Source organism: Balaenoptera ricei, chromosome 5, assembly GCF_028023285.1.
Source record: "Balaenoptera ricei isolate mBalRic1 chromosome 5, mBalRic1.hap2, whole genome shotgun sequence".
Classification (NCBI taxonomy): domain Eukaryota; kingdom Metazoa; phylum Chordata; class Mammalia; order Artiodactyla; family Balaenopteridae; genus Balaenoptera; species Balaenoptera ricei.
Window position 1 is genome coordinate 63,015,306 of NC_082643.1, and position 12,484 is coordinate 63,027,789.

Genomic DNA, 12,484 nt, shown 5'->3' on the forward strand with positions numbered 1-12,484 from the left:
CATATATGCGTTAATGTACGATATTTGTTTTTCTCTTTCTGACTTACTTTGTATGACAGTCTCTAGATCCATCCACGTCTCAATAAATGACCCAATATCATTCCTTTTCATGGCTAGTAATATTCCATTGTATATATGTACCACATCTTCTTTATCCATTCATCTGTCCATGGGCATTTAGGTTGCTTCCATGACCTGGCTATTGTAAATGGTGCTGCAATGAACATTGGGGTGCATATGTCTTTTTGAATTATGGTTTTCTCTGGGTATATGCCCAGTAGTGGGATTGCTGGATCATATGGTAATTCTATTTTTAGTTTTTTAAGGAACCTCCATACTGTTCTCCATCGTGGATGTATCAATTTACATTCCCACCAACAGTGCAAGAGGGTTCCCTTTTCTCCACACCCTCTCCAGCATTTGTTGTTTGTAAATTTCCTGATGATTCCCATTCTGACTGGTGTGAGGTGATACCTCATTGTAGTTTTGATTTGCATTTCTCTAATAATTAGTGATGTTGAGCAGCTTTTCATGTGCTTCTTGGCCATCTGTATATCTTCTTTGGAGAAATGTCTGGGTCTTCTGCCCATTTTTGGATTGGGTTGTTTGTTTTTTTTAATATTGAGCTGCATGAGCTGTTTATATATTTTGGAGATTAATCCTTTGTCCGTTGAGTCACTTGCAAATATTTTCTCCCATTCTGAGGGTTGTCTTTTCATCTTGTTTATGGTTTCCTTTGCTGTGCAAAAGCTTTGAAGTTTCATTAGGTCCCATTTGTTTATTTTTGGTTTTTTTTCCATTACTATAGAAGGTGGATCAAAAAAGATCTTGCTGTGATTTATGTCAAAGAGTGTTCTTCCTATGTTTTCCTCTAAGAGTTCTGTAGTGTCCGGTCTTACATTTAGGTCTCGAATCCATTTTGAGTTTATTTTTGTGTGTGGACTTAGGGAGTGTTCTAATTTCATTCTTTTACATGTAGCTGTCCAGTTTTCCCAGCACCACTTATTGAAGAGACTGTCTTTTCTCCATTGTATATCTTTTCCTCCTTTGTCATAGATTAGTTGACCATAGGTGTGTGGGTTTATCTCTGGGCTTTCTATCTTGTTCCATTGATCTATGTTTCTGCTTTTTTGCCAGTACCATATTGTCTTGATTACTGTAGCTTTGTAATATAGTCTGAAGTCAGGGATTCTGATTCCTCCAGCTCCACTTTTTTTCCCTCAAGACTGCTTTGGCTATTCGGGGTCTTTTGTGTCTCCATACAAATTTTAAGATTTTTTTGTTCTAGTTCTGTAAAAAATGCCATTGGTAATTTGATAGGGATTGCATTGAATCTGTAGATTGCTTTGGGTAGTATAGTCTTTTTCACAATATTGATTCTTCCAATCCAAGAACATGGTATATCTCTCCATCTGTTGGTATCATCTTTAATTTCTTTCATCAGTGTCTTATAGTTTTCTGCATACACGTCTTTTGTCTTCCTAGGTAGGTTTATTCCTAGGTATTTAATTCTTTTTGTTGCAGTGGTAAATGTGAGTGTATCCTTAAATTCTCTTTCAGATTTTTCATCATTAGTGTATAAGGATGCAGGAGATTTCTGTGCATTAATTTTGTGTCCTGCCACTTTACCAAATTCATTGATTAGCTCTAGTAGTTTTCTGGTGGCAGTTTTAGGATTCTCTATGTATAGCATCATGTCATCTGCAAACAGTGACAGTTTTACTTCTTCTTTTCCAATGTGTGTTGCTTTTATTTCTTTTTCTTCTCTGCTTGCCATGGCTAGGACTTCCAAAACTATGTTGAAAAATAGTGGTGAGAGTCGACGTCTTTGTCTTTTTCCTGATCTTAGAGAAAATGCTTTCAGTTTTTCACCATTGAGAATGATGTTTGCTGTGGGTTTGTCATATATGGCCTTTATTATGTTGAGGTACGTTCCCTCTATGCCCACTTTCTGGACAGTTTTTATCATAAACGGGTGTTAAATTTTGTCAGAAGCTTTTTCTGCATCTATTGAGATGATCGTATGGTTTTTATTCTTCAATTTGTTAATATGGTGTATCACATTGATTGATTTGCGTATATTGAAGAATCCTTGCATCCCTGGGATAAATCCCACTTGATCATGGTGTATGATCCTTTTAAAGTGTTGTTGGATTCTGTTTGCTAGTATTTTGTTGAGGATTCTTGCATCTATATTCATCAGTGATATTGGTCTGTAATTTTCTTTTTTTGTAGTGTCTTTGTCTGGTTTTGGTATCAGTGTGATGGTGGCCTCATAGAATGAGTTTGGGAGTGTTCCTTCCTCCACAATTTTTTGGAAGAGTTTGAGAAGGATGGGTGTTAGCTCTTCTCTAAATGTTTGATAGAATTCACCTGTGAAGCCATCTGGTCCTGGATTTTTGTTTGTTGGAAGACTTTTAATCACAGTTTCAATTTCATTACTTGTGATTGGTCTGTTCATATTTTCTATTTCTTCCTGGTTCAGTCTTGGAAGGCTATACCTTTCTAAGAATTTGTCCATTTCTTCCAGATTGTCCATTTTATTGGCATAGAGTTGCTTGTAGTAGTCTCTTAGGATGCTTTGTATTTCTGTGGTGTCTGTTGTAACTTCTCCTTTCTCATACCTAATTTTATTGATTTGAGTCCTCTCCCTCTTTTTCTTGATGAGTCCGGCTGATAGTTTATCAATTTTGTTTATCTTGTCAAAGAACCAGTTTTTAGTTTTATTGATCTTTGCTATTGTTTTCTTTGTTTCTATTTCTTTTATTTCTGCTCTGATCTTTATGATTTCTTTCCTTCTGCTAACTTTGGGTTTTGTTTGTTCTTCTTTCTCTAGTTCCTTTAGGTGAAGGTTAGATTGTTTATTTGAGATTTTTCTTGTTTCTTGAGGTAGGCTTGTATAGCTGTAAACTTCCCTCTTAGAATTGCTTTTGCTGCATCCCATAGGTGTTGGATCATCGTGTTTTCATTGTCATTTGTCTCTAGGTATTTTTTGATTTCCTCCTTGATTTCTTCAGTGATCTCTTGGTTATTTAGTAACATATTGTTTAGCCTCCATGTGTTTGTGTTTTTTACGTTTTCTTCCCTGTAATTCATTTCTAATCTCATAGCATTGTGGTCAGAAAAGATGCTTGATAGGATTTCAGTTTTCTTAAATTTACTGAGGCTTGATTTGTGACCCAAGAGGTGATCTATCCTGGAGAATGTTCCGTGAGCACTTGAGAAGAAAGTGTAATCTTCTGTTTTTAGATGGACTGTCCTATAAATATCAATTAAATCTGTCTGGTCTATTGTGTCATTTAAAGCTTCTGTTTCCTTATTTATTTTCATTTTGGATGATCTGTCCATTGGTGTAAGTGAGGTGTTAAAGTCCCCCACTATTATTGTGTTAATGTCGATTTCCTCTTTTAGAGCTGTTAGCAGTTGCCTTATGTATTGAGATGCTCCTATGTTGGGTGCATATACATTTATAATTGTTATATCTTCTTCTTGGATTGATCTCTTGATCATTATGTAGTGTCCTTCCTTGTCTCTTGTAACATTCTTTATTTTAAAGTCTATTTTATCTGATATGAGTATTGCTACTCCAGCTTTCTTTTGATTTCCATTTGCATGGAATATCTTTTTCCATCCCCTCACTTTCAGTCTGTATGTGTCCCTAGGTCTGAAGTACGTCTCTTGTAGACAGCATATATATGGGTCTAGTTTTTGTATCCATTCAGACAGTCTATGTCTTTTGGTTGGAGCATTTAATCCATTCACGTTTAAGATAATTGTTGATATTTTTGTTCCTATGACCATTTTCTTAATTGTTTTGGTTTTGTTTTTTTAAGTCCTTTTCTTCTCTTGTGTTTCCCACTTAGAGAAGTTCCTTTAGCATTTGTTGTAGAGCTGGTTTTGTGGTGCTGAATTCTCTTAGCTTTTGCTTATCTGTAAAGCTTTTGATTTCTCCATGGAATCTGAATGAGATCCTTGCTGGGTAGAGGAATCTTGGTTGTAGGTTCTTCCCTTTCATCCCTTTAAGTATATCATGCCACTCCCTTCTGGCTTGTAGAGTTTCTGCTGAGAAATCGGCTGTTAACCTTATGGGAGTTCACTTGTATGTTATTTGTCGTTTTTCCCTTGCTGCTTTCAATAATTTTTCTTTGTCTTCAATTTTTGACAATTTGATTACTATGTGTCTTGGTGTGTTTCTCCTTGGGTTTATTCTGTATGGGACTCTCTGTGCTTCTTGGACTTGAGTGGCTATTTCCTTTCCCAATGTAGGGAGTTTTCGACTATAATGTCTTCAAATATTTTCTCTGGTCCTTCCTCTCTCTCTTCTTTTGGGACCCCTATAATGCAAATGTTGTTGCGTTTAATGTTGTCCCATAGGTCTCTTAGGCTGTCTTCATTTCTTTTCATTCTTTTTTCTTTATTCTGTTCCGCAGCAGTAAATTCCACCATTCTGTCTTCCAGGTCACTTATCTGTTCTTCTGCCTCAGTTATTCTGCTATTGATTCCTTCTAGTGTAGTTTTCATTTCAGTTATTGTATTGTTCATCTCTGTTTGTTTGTTCTTTAATTCTTCTAAGTCTTTGTTAATATTTCTTGCATCTTCTCGTCTTTGCCTCCATTCTTTTTCTGAGGTCCTGGATCATCTTCACTATCATTATTCTGAATTCTTTTTCTGGAAGGTTCCCTATCTCCACTTCATTTAGTTGTTTTTCTGGGGTTTTATCTTGTTCCTTCCTCTGGTACATAGCCCTCTGCCTTTTCATCTTGTCTATCTTTCTGTGAATGTGGTTTTTGTTCCACAGGCTGCAGGATTGTAGTTCTTCTTGCTTCTGCTGTCTGCCCTCTGGTGTATGAGGCTATCTAAGAGGTTTGTGCAGGTTTCTTGATGGGAGGCACTGGTGGTAGGTAGAGCTGACTGTTGCTCTGGTGGGCAGAGCTCAGTAAAACTTTAATCCGTTTTACTGCTGATGGGTGAGGCTGGGTACCCTCCCTCTTGGTTGTTTGGCCTTAGGCAACCCAACACTGGAGCCTTCCTGGGCTCTTTTGTGGGGCTAATGGCAGACTCTGAGAGAGCTCACGCCAAGGATTATTTCCCAGAACTTCTGCTGCCAGTGTCCTTGTCCCCACGGTGAGCCACTGCCCCCCCCCCCCGCCTCTGCAGGAGACCTTCCAACACTAGCAGTTAGGTCTGGTTCAGTCTCCCCTGGGGTCACTGCTCCTTCCCCTGTGTCCCGAAGCGCACACTAATTTGTGTGTGCCCTCCAAGAGTGGAGTCTCTGTTTCCCCCGGTCCTGCCAAAGTCCTGCAATCAAATCCCACTAGCCTTCAAAGTCTGATTCTCTAGGAATTCCTCCTCCCGTTGCCGGACCCCCAGGTTGGGAAGCTTGACGTGGGGCTCAGAACCTTCACTCCAGTGGGTGGACTTCTGTGGTATAAGTGTTCGCCAGTCTGTGAGTCACCCACCCAGCAGTTATGGGATTTTATTTTACTGTGATTGCACCCCTCCTACCATCTCATTATGGTTTCTCCTTTGTCTTTGGATGTGGGGTATCTTTTTTGGTGAGTTCCAGTGTCTTCCTGTTGATGATTGTCCAGCAGCTAGTTGTGATTCTAGTGTTCTCACAAGAGGGAGTGAGAGCACGTCCTTCTACTCCGCCATCTTTTTTCCAATCTCTCCAGTTTTAAGTGTACACTTTCCTTCTGGCTATTAGGAATTGTATGTTAAGAAGTCCAAGACTGGACTTCAGAAGAAACTGAATCAGGCACTCTCTGCCCCTCAATCAGAGTTTGGGACTAGAGCTGTGTCCCAACCACCTTCTGCTACTAACTGGTTGTTAGCAGTGACTGTGGGCAAGTTGAACTGCCTCGGGCAAAGTTCTTATGTGCACATATTCTGCTATCATTCTGTAAATTATAATTCACCCACTGAAAGATATTTAGAAATCATGTAATGTGACATTTCTGCCAGTTTTCCCAATGTACAACAAATTACAGTATAATGAGGGAATGATGAGAATGGGATACCTGATTAAAAATTCAAGGCCTGTGTCCAGCTATAAATATATGCAGACCTCCAGAATTTTAAATGTAAGAAGTAAAGAGCAACTTGGAATCATTCATGGTCAACATAGTATAAGGAAAAGGGAAACTATGGGATGTGGTTCTCCTAGATGAGTCACTTATTAAATAAATAGCCTTTATATTAACAGAATATTGCCTCTCCTCTTTCATTCACAAAGTTAGGTGTATCAAATTGTGAATAAAATAATCTTTAGGAAAATGTTCTATTGTTACTCTTGTGTTCTAATTTTTATTGTACTATCCTTAGGGAAAGTAAATCACAAACACAGAGTAGGGTCATTTGAGAAAAAAATCTCTAAATGACTACATCTTATTTTACTAGTAATAATTCTAGTGGTTTACATAAGTTCTTTCCTATTAATTTTTCTGATAAACTCAAAGATTTGTTTAACTTGCCCATAAAGTACTGTGCCTGCTAGGATGATCCGAATCTGGGTGTACTGTTGAAATCCAGTTCTCTAACCTATGACTTCAGGAAATTAAGTGTTGTTTGTATCTTGTGGCTTGTTAGTGAACTTTGTAGCTAACACAGCCTGCTAAAACCATGGCAGTTCATGGAGCTGAGGCTCTGACTGCCTGCTTCTTCCTGCTCTTTCTCAGAGCAAACTCTATGACCACTGCCATTAATGCAGATCTTAGAGTATTATCCAAGCAGTAACAGGTTTGAGGTACCACTTAACTCTCCCCTCCTTTGGTCTCCTTCCAATACAGGACATGTAACCAAAGAAAATAGTTAAATGGAAAACATTGTGTCAAAAATGTGCAAGATTCTGATTTCCCAGTAGAAAGATATAGTATAATAAAAACTAGATTAGAAAACATGGCTTTTAGTTGATACTAAAGTGGGGTCTCCTGCTTCTTACTCTAAAATAAAATTTGGATTCATTTGCTCAGGTGTGCCTATATATTATGAGATGAAACTAGCTCTTCTTGGCATATTCCAAGGCTGGCCAGCTACATAGAAGACTACATTACTTACCTTGCTTCAGAAGAAAAAGAAAGTACTTGGAACATAGCCAAATATGGCAATATAGGCCAGACCAGGTATGCTTTGTCACATAGAAGTAAAGAACTTAAAGTCAATAAAAGGATCTGATATGTATTAGCTTCATTGACATTTCATGTATTAATAGGATTCTTGCACACTAGTGAGAGGGAACTCAGTCAGGCTTTCATCAATAACAGCAGCCCCCATAATGGAGAGGGATAAATAAGATTAAAAAAGGTATTTCTCCCAAATCTTATGTATGGTCAGATGGTCATCTGTGGGCCAGGACTGCAATGTGTGTATATTGAAAGGAGCACAACTGTTTCTCCCTATACCATTACAGAGTTGATTACTTGAGAGAGTTTCTTCCCTTTAACTACATTTAGTCTGGAATATTTGATTGTAAAACTTCCTAGTGGGGGGGGGGGCGGTGCTCAAAGTTTATAGCACTAGAGAAGTGATTTTTTTGAATTCACATACAGAGAGTTATTACCCCTAAAGCGCAAGTAGTTGGGCTGTATTTGCTTCTAGCGTCAGTTATATGCAATGCCAGAAACACTCTATTTGACAACTTGAGATCCAGTGCTAAATTAAGAACAATATAGTGCCTAGGCTATCCCATCTCCTAAATAACTGTACTAACTAGAGTACATTTATTTTTAAATGGTACATAAATCTGTTTTTATAATCCATCTTGGGACTGGCATGTGGGCACAGTGTGAGGTGGCATGATCATTATCAAGGTCTTATACATTTGCCCTCAAGAGTAATCTCTACCCATCTTACGTTTGAATGATGAGATATATTGAAATGCTATTAGCAGCTAACACGTTAAACACTGTGTTTTGTCAAACATTCTGTGAACGTGCTAGCATGCATTATCTCATTTAATCTTCACAACAAACGTAAGAGTTCAAATATAATTCTTATGGATGGGCATGATGGTTAATTTTGCTGTCAACTTGACTGGGCTTTGGGATATCTAGAGAGCAGGTAAAATATTTGTGGGTGTGTCTGTGAGGGTGTTTCTGGAAGAGATTAATGTTTGAATTGGTAGGCTGAGGAAAGAAGACCACTCTTATCAATGCAGGTGGGCATCATCCAATTCACTTAGGACATAAGTAGAAGGATGAATTTGTTCTCTTGCTTGCACTGGGACACTCATATTCTCCTGACTTCAGACACTGGTGCAATTTTGGACTCAGACTGGGACTTATTATTGGCTCCCCTGCTTCTCAGCCCTTCAGGTTTGGACTGGAACTACACCACCAGCTTCCTTGGGCCTCCAGCTTGTAGACAGATCATGGGACTTCTCAGTCTCCATAATTGTGTGAACTAGTCTCTTACAATAAACATCTTTCTATATAAATCTATATATAGCCTATTGGTCCTGTTTCCCTGGAGAACCCTAATACAATGGGGTAACTAAAGCTTAGAGAAAATGAACAATTTGGCCAAAATAATACACCTAGTAAGCAATGGACCCAGAACTGAAACTGTAGCTCCAAGGACAACTGATAATGTTTAGCTGCATCAGGAGCACTGATGCCTTAACTGGGCATGAATGAAACCAATTCCACCTACCAACAGTTTGTAATTCTAAATTCCTCGTCAAATAATTCTTAAAAGGTCCTCTTATAGTTACAATATTATAAAATAATCATATATATATAACATATATAATTACAATATTATAAAATAATCATATCATATATATTATATATATATATAAAACACAGAGCTAATTGTAAATGTACATATATTACTTTGGGCACTAAGTGGTTATAGCTGACAAGAAACTTGCTTTTTGTTTTTTCCCGTTTAAAAACGTTGTGTTCCATTTTCCAAAAATAGAAGATTATATACATGCTTGGTTTTTCTTGCTTTAGACCTGGAACTGATTTTAAGGATGTGACAATTGGATCTCACAGCTTGAAATTTTCTGTGTCTAGCATTAGATATAAAGATCTTGAAGGGAATTTATTGCCCAAGAAAACTGTAATAAATGGGCTGTTGCAAAAGATGCAAGTTGATATATTAGAGGGAGTAGTAACTTCTCTCATTGAAAAAGAAGAATTGGTGGAATATTACGATGGTATAGGTATTATTTTTATTTTAAATATTTTATTTGGGGTTTGAGTAATATCAGAATCCCTGATACAACATCAGACTACTTTTCCTTAAATGAAGTGTAGGTGAACACTAAGGGGCAAGCTTGGGTATCACATATAAAACAATAAACAAAATTGTCCTTCAAGGGTAGGTTTGACTGCTAGAGAGAACTGTCATAATGTGTCAAGCAGGAGAGAGCCCCCATCCTGAATGAGAAAGTTACTTGTCTATATGTTTGGCCACTCCAATAACTCACAAAACTAAATGTGGTTATACTGTACAACATTGATGAATGGCTAACTTATTATAAAAGCCTAAGAATTAACATAGAGTTAAGAAGTTCAAAGATTTAATAATGGGGTGGCTTCAATCATATGCCTTATTGAGTGCCAGGTATTATTCTAAGCACTATCTGAATTAATGCATGCAAAGCTCTGGTAGCACAAAGTCCACATATTTGTGCTAAAAATGTGGCTAATCTACTAATGCCTTTTTTGATATGAAAGTGTCTTTGCCAGGAGTGAACAAACTGAAATGGCTACATGCCAAGCTTATGGAGTTGAATAAAGGATGCAAGTTAATATTTAACACAGAAAAGCACCAATGTTAAAGTCAGAGTTTCAGTAGAAAAAGACTGGAGCATAAACCTTAGTCTTTGTTTTCTCTTGCCTCCATTTTAGTAAATGTTGTGCTCTCAGACCCAGTGACTTATGAGTAAGACTCCTTTAGGACAACTTGTCTGGATGGTGTGTCAAACTATTGTTGGAAGCCCAAAGAGTTATGGGAACTTAGACATCTCTATCCCAGCTGGAGGAAATACCAGCTCTGAGGTGAATGCAATTACCCACATAATGAATTACAGATATTGTTTCAAGAAACTAAACAGACACGACTGATACAGCTTGAGACAGAGAGCCTTGTGAAAGATCCTGTAGAGACCATGAATTAAATTCATTTAGAAATGCTATTTCCACTAAGAGATGATCATTAAACCTGTCTGAGATAAGAATTGGCATTGGCAGGTTAACGACTGGATTCTTTAAAATTTTAAATTGCCATTTTCACCACTAAATCTTTAAATATAAAAACTTCTTTCTTGTTAGTATAAATAATGTTATCCCTGAAGAAGAACACCAGAGCAATAGTTCTATTTTTCTTTTTTAAGAATACATTTGGAAAATTTTATTTGAGCCAAATTTGAGGATTGTAACCCAGGAAGAGCATCTCAGAAAGCTCTGAGAACTGTTTCGCCCGTTAGAAATCAAGGCACAGTTATGTAAGTTTTTTGAGGTAGAGAGTTGTACATCAAATGACATATTATTGACAGTTTACATAATACAGATCTAAGCATGATAGTGGTGGGTCATGTGACCCCTTAAAGATCAAGAAGGAATGTTATCTTTTAAGGAGTTGTCTTGTTGATGCTAGGAAAGTGTTACTCTTTATGGTTGAGTAGACCCCGTTCCCTAAAAACCAAGTCCCCCTAAAACTGAGTTCCTCTCCCAAGTTTATGATTAACATCTCTATCCAAGACGATGGTTCCCTTTTCTTGTCCAACATCTATTCTCCTCAAGATTGAGGAGTATCAAAGAAAAGGGGGGATTGATACTGCACAGGGCCCTGTGGGACTCCTGGGCACAAAGACTTTCTGTGTCCCCCATTTATTTGATTATAGGAAACAGCCTTCATTCAGCCTCCATGATCTTCCCTGGGTTCCAATGGGCAGATTCAAGCAGTTGTTAATTAGGGAAGGGAGGGGACGTGAGACCTGGGAGAAACAGTCAAGAGCAGCCTTGGGGCAAGGTCCTGTTTCCCCATTAACAATACACACAACAATATCTTTGAGCTGTTTTGCAGATGTTGAAACCCCCTCCAGGTGGGAGAAGTTAAGGATGGTATGCTGCCCTGAGCAATGGTTCTTAACCAAGGGCAATTTCTCCCCCAAGGGATATCTGTCAAGGTCTGGAGACATTTTTGGTTGTCACAGCTGTGGAGTGGGTGCTACTAGCATATACTGGGTAGAGGATAGAGTTAGTGCTGAATACTCTACAGTGCACAGTACAGCCCCTCCCACAAGAGCACTATTCAGCCCAAAACACCAGTAGTACCTAGGTTGAGAAACCATGCACTAAAGTAAAATTTATAATATGTAAATGAGTCACTACTGCTATGATCCATTTCATATTTAACTATTTGTTGGCATCCTTTAGGTAGATAATAGTTAACGTGGTAAAATAAGCTGCTTTGTAAACGTTTTGGAAATGTTTTATGTCAATTTATAAAACTCTCCCTCTCTCTCACTTTCTCTCTCCCTCTACACACACACTTATGTATATCAATACTGGGATCAATGTATAAAAATTAATTTTATTTTCTATCAAGCCCATTAGATTATAAGCTCTTAAATGTTTGAGCCATGTTGTTTATATTCCCAAGTCCTAACAAAAGTCTTTTCTTTCCCTATGATGAAGTATGTGCAAAATAGACAAACAAATGACGGGTTTACATTTTGTGCATGTTGTGTTCAGATAGAAATAAACTGATAAGAAACTAATGAAATAAATAATATAGCATGATGGTTCTGATTATGATTTATACCTCTTTGGTTTAATCTTATTTCCTTTACCAGCAGCATAACATTGGCCAAGTTGTGTAATGCCTCAATGCCTCAATTTGCTAACATATAAAATGGATCTATTATACAAGATTGTTATAAGAATTAAATAAGAAATATATTTTAAAAACTCACAGCAATGCCTGGGCATATAAAACATAATTATTTCTTGCCATCTGTATCCATTCTTCTTCCCAAATTCTTTTATAGGGTGGTGAAATTAGGCAGAACCCAGATCATTCATCTGACCGCAGCATTTCTCCCTGTACCTCTATAAGAAAAAATAGACATGGTACCTTCTTCTTCTTTGTATGGAGTATAAGAATAGGGTCTACAGTGGATGAGAGATTGTGCTTTGCTTCCAGATCCCAGGCAAATAATGAGGACCTCAAGACTCACTGAAGGCTCAGCATGCAGAATCCAGTAAATTCCATCAGAAAGGGGCTATGCCTACCATTGGCTGGGTGTTATCTTGGGAGGACCTACTAGAACCTGCTGACTCCATTTGATTTATTGGTAAACAGCTCTTGTATGTTGATTGTCACTAGGCTTACTGCTTGGAGGAGGACTTTTGACACATACCAGGAAGACTTGAGATATGAAATTCCTCCACGTGCATTCACAATGGAATAAATCTCTACCAGCTTTTTCTCTGCCTGCTCCCTAGAGAAGAATCCTCCACATCTTCTAGTC